Source organism: Lathyrus oleraceus, chromosome 7 (genome assembly GCF_024323335.1).
Source record: "Lathyrus oleraceus cultivar Zhongwan6 chromosome 7, CAAS_Psat_ZW6_1.0, whole genome shotgun sequence".
Taxonomy (NCBI): domain Eukaryota; kingdom Viridiplantae; phylum Streptophyta; class Magnoliopsida; order Fabales; family Fabaceae; genus Lathyrus; species Lathyrus oleraceus.
This window is the reverse complement of record NC_066585.1, coordinates 281144306-281149426: the sequence shown is the minus strand read 5'-3', so window position 1 is coordinate 281149426 and position 5121 is coordinate 281144306. Positions and strand designations below refer to the sequence as shown.

General features: G+C 38.1%; 1 non-coding gene across 1 annotated transcript; it reads right to left on the bottom strand.

The window, feature by feature from the left end:
* Positions 1-1575: 1575 nt before the first annotated feature.
* Positions 1576-1682, bottom strand: LOC127110042 (small nucleolar RNA R71). Its single transcript, XR_007797280.1, has one exon. It is a non-coding gene; the product is annotated as a small nucleolar RNA R71 (small nucleolar RNA).
* Positions 1683-5121: the final 3439 nt, after the last annotated feature.

Genomic DNA, 5121 nt, shown 5'->3' with positions numbered 1-5121 from the left:
TCCGATTGGAGCAGGTTTTTATTACTTGTCTTTATCTTATTTATTTTCTCGCACTCGCTTTAAATTATTTATTTTCTCGCACTCGCTTTAAATTATTTATTTCCTCGCACTCGCTTTACTTTGTTTATTTCCTCGCACTCGCTTTAAATTATTTATTTCCTCGCATTCGCACTACTTTATTTATTTCCCGCACTCGCACTACTTTTATTTAAATTAATGCACTTTTACTTTACCATGTCTAACTAAATTTATAAGGTTAGAATGTAAGGATCGTAATTGAACCGATAATCCGTACAATTGTTCGTAGAAACACTTAAGGGATATTTTAACTTTCAACTTAAGTTTTCCCGCACTTAATTTCCGTTGGGTAAGATCGAAAGCCGTCCAATGCCTTTTTAAACTTAATTGTTTTTAACTATTTCAAAAATAGCGAAAGCGCTTTGTTTAGTTCATTAGGAGTTTTTAACTTAAGAAGAAAAGAGATTTTAAAACTATTTTCGGACGCGTTTATAAGTTTAGAGTCTGGTTCGTGAGAACCTCTTTTGGTTAAGAAATCCAGGTTATAATACTTTTCAACTTAGTCAAGATATTATATTTCTTAAAAATAGGTTTACTACTCTAACGCAATGCGCGCCTTTTTATAAGTGACAATAAGAGGGTTTGATTAGGGAGTACAATTCGGTTCTGAATACGCGAAAGCGACAGATCCTGTTAAATTAGTTCTTTTCAAAGTAGGAAACATTGCCCATAAGTAATTCTATTAGCAAGTACTTGGATTATTAATTGATTACGTGAATTACTTTCGACCCTGTCTTTATTAATTAATCTTTATTTAACACTTTACTCTTCATTGCACACTCTAAAAACACCTATTTTGATTGCCTTTGACAAACACCATAACAATAGATAACGATAGATTGACACTTGGTCTCTGTGGATTTGACAATCTTTTATATTACTCTGACGCGTTCGTATACTTCCGAAACATCGCATCAAGTTTTTGGCGCCGTTGCCGGGGAACGATTTCGTCAAATTTCATTTCCCTGTTGTTATATCGTTTAGACTTAGGCTATTTCCCATCGGTCAATGCGAAGAACTCGCAGCACCGGAAGTTTAAGCTTAGTATACCCTCTGGCGGAACCTGAACGTTACGCTCTCGCACGTTTATTCTTTCATAGAATTAAGAGAGCTATGACCGAAGATCAAAACCAAAGACCTCTTAAGGATTTCGCTCAACCATCTAATGAAGAACCTAGTTCTAGTATAGTAAACCCAACCATCCCAACTAATAATTTTGAACTTAAACCATCTCTGTTGCAACTAGTGCAACAGAGACAATTCGCAGGTCTCGCTACTGAGAACCCAAACCAACATTTAAAAATATTTCTTCAATTAGCAGACACTTTTAAAACAAATGGAGCTTCTCCTGAAGCAATACGTTTAAGATTATTTCCTTTTTCCCTTAGAGATAAAGCCCTATCATGGTTAGATTCCCCTCCACCCAATTCCATTACGACTTGGGATAACCTTAGAAGAGTATTTCTTGCTAGATACTTTCCCCCAAGTAAGACCGCCGTTCTTCGAAACCATATAACTAGATTTACCCAAAACCAAGGAGAATCGTTGTTCGAAGCTTGGGAGAGATATAAAGAGTTGTTACGAGCATGCCCACATCATGGTTTAGAAAATTGGTTAATCATTCAAACCTTCTATAATGGACTTCATTACAACACAAAGATGACCATCGACGCTGCCGCAGGCGGTGCTCTGATGAACAAACCTTATCCTGAAGCTAGTGCCCTCATCGAAGATATGGCTCAAAACCATCAATCATGGGGAGTCGAACGAGCGACAGTTGAGAAGAAGGAAGCCCAAGGAGGAGTGCATTAACTAAGCTCTATAGACATGATGCAAGCTAAAATGGACGCATTAGCCCTCAAAGTCGAGCATATATGCATAAACCCGAATACTGTAGCCGCAGTTTTGTTGGATTGTGAGATATATGGGACCAAAGGACACCAATCTGCAGAATGTAGTCTATTAAACGAAACCCACTCTGAGCAAGTGAACTACACCCAAGGGAACCCATATTCGAATACCTATAACCCTGGATGGAGGAATCACCCGAACTTCTCCTATAAAAACAATAACCCAAGATCAAATCAACCTATGCAACCTGTACCATCAAAGCCGAGCCTTGAGAAAATTATGGAAAAATTTATCACCGCTCAAACCCAACAAAACAAGGAGTTCATGAACCAAAACATTCATGTTAACGAATTGATTACTCAATTAGGAACCAAGGTTGACCAAATAGTTACTCATACCAAGATGCTTGAAACCCAGATCTCTCAGGTAGCTTTAAACCAAGCCCCTCAGACTACACCTGGACGACAATTCCCTGGACAACCTCAACAAAATCCAAGAGGACAAGCCAATGCCATTACCCTTCAAAGTGAGAACGCTTATGATGAGCCACCAAACCCTAGATTGAGTGAACCCGAAACTTCTAAGGAATGTACCAAACCCACGGACGAAGTAAAGGAACCAGAGGAACCTGAAAACCAGGAAGGTCGAGAAAAAGGAGAAGAACCTAAAGATAAAACTTACGTACCACCCCCGCCATATAAACCACCTATACCATATACGCAAAGACTCAAACAAACCCAGATCAATAAACAGTATCAAAAATTTATTAAAGTTATAGAAAAACTTCATGTAGAAATCCCTTTCACATAAGTCATCACCCAAATACCTTCTTATGCAAATTTTCTCAAAGACATCCTTACCAACAAACGTAGACTTGACGATCTGAAGCCTTTGGAATGTAATTCTATTTTCGAGGATAAATTAGCGAAAAAATATAAAGATCCTGGAAATTTCTCTATTCCTTGCCTTTTGGGTAATCATGTCGTCGAAAAAGCTTTTCTAGACTTAGGAGCTAGTGTGAGCCTAATGCCTTTAGCAGTTTGTGAGAGGTTAAACTTAGGAGAATTACAACCCACTAAGATGTCACTTCAATTAGCCGATAGATCTATTAAATATCCGATAGGCATTTTAGAAGATGTTCCTGCTAGGATAGGTCAGTTATTTATCCCTACTGATTTTGTTGTCATGGACATCAAAGAGCACAATGATATACCAATCCTTCTAGGTAGACCATTCTTATCGACTACAGGAGCCATAATAAATGTCAAGAAAGGAAAGTTGACATTTGAGGTAGGTGACGAGAAAATAGAATTTATACTTTCGAAATTTCTTATGGCACCTGTGATGGGAGACTCGTGTTATGCCTTAGATATCATTGATGAATGTGTTAGAGAATTAGAACAAAAAGAAATTATAAAAATAATTAAGTTACCATCAACTCTCATAAGGGAAGATGATGACTTTAAGAAACCCTACATCGATGATAACCTTTACAAATGTTTATCCCTTACCCCAGATCCTATGCCATGCCCTAAGAAACCAACCTTAGAACTTAAGGAACTGCATAAGAACCTGAGATATGAGTTCCTCGATGAAGAGATGAACCGTCCAGTTATAGTTAGTGCTACCTTGAGCCAGGAGGAAACGAACCAACTTTTAGACGTTTTACGAAGATATCCCTCAGCCGTAGGATATAATATCTCTGACCTGAAAGGTATAAGCCCATCTGTATGCATGCATCGGATTTCACTAGAAGAAGATTCAAAACCCTCCAGAGAACATCAGAGAAGAATAAACCCTATAATGAGTGATGTCGTTAAAAAGGAAGTTCTTAAGTTACTTGAGGCAGGTATCATCTACCAGATCTCGGATAGTAAGTGGGTGAGCCCTGTGCATGTAGTACCTAAAAAGGGAGGCATCACAGTCGTACAAAACGATAAAGGCGAACATGTAGCAAAACGTTTAGAAGGAGGATGGCGGATGTGTATAGATTATAGAAAATTAAATAAAGCAACTAGGAAGGATCATTTCCCTCTACCATTTATAGACCAAATGTTGGAGCGTCTAGCCAGACACTCTTACTTCTGTTATCTAGATGGATACTCTGGATTCTTCCAAATACCTATCCACCCCGAAGATCAAGAAAAAACTACCTTTACATGCCCTTATGGAACTTTTGCCTATAGACGAATGCCATTCGGCCTCTGTAATGCCCCAACTACTTTCCAACGCTGCATGATGTCCATCTTTGCAGATTACCTAGATGGTATCATGGAAGTGTTTATGGATGATTTCTCGGTTTGCGGATTTGATTTCCATAATTGCCTTGCTAACCTTGAGAAAATCCTGGAGAGATGCGTGGAGGTGAACCTCGTGCTAAACTGGGAAAATGTCATTTCATGGTGACCAAAGGAATAGTTTTGGGACATATAGTTTCTGAAAAAGGTATAGAGGTAGATAAAGCTAAAATAGAAGTTATAGAAAACCTAAAACCACCAAAAACCATCAGAGAAGTCCGAAGCTTTCTTGGACACGCTGGATTCTACCGGTGTTTTATTAAGGACTTCTCCAAAATAACTAAACCTTTAACTGGACTTTTAATGAAAGATGTTGAATTCATTTTTGATGAAAAATGTAATGATGCATTTAATCTTTTAAAGCAAGCCTTAATCTCAGCACCCATTATGAAACCACCCGATTGGTCGGAACCTTTTGAGATAATGTGCGATGCTAGTGATTATGCAGTTGGAGTCGTTCTAGGACAAAGGAAAGATAAAAAATTACATGCCATTTATTATGCCAGTAGAACCCTAGATGCTGCCCAACTTAACTACGCAACAACTGAAAAAGAATTACTCGCTGTAGTTTTCGCTATAGACAAATTTAGATCTTATCTAGTAGGAACAAAAATTATAGTTTACGCCGATCATGCTGCCATTCGTTACCTATTAAGTAAAAAAGATGCCAAGCCCAGGTTACTCCGATGGATTCTATTACTACAAGAGTTTGATTTAGACATAAGAGATAAAAAAGGCACTGGAAATGTAGTAGCCGATCACCTTTCTAGGCTAGAACATCTAAAACCTGAACTAGTACCCATAAATGATGATTTCGCCTATGATAGACTGATAGCTAGAGTAGAAACCATTGAAGATAATAACCTAAGCCCTCATGAGCATCCCCAAAATTCCT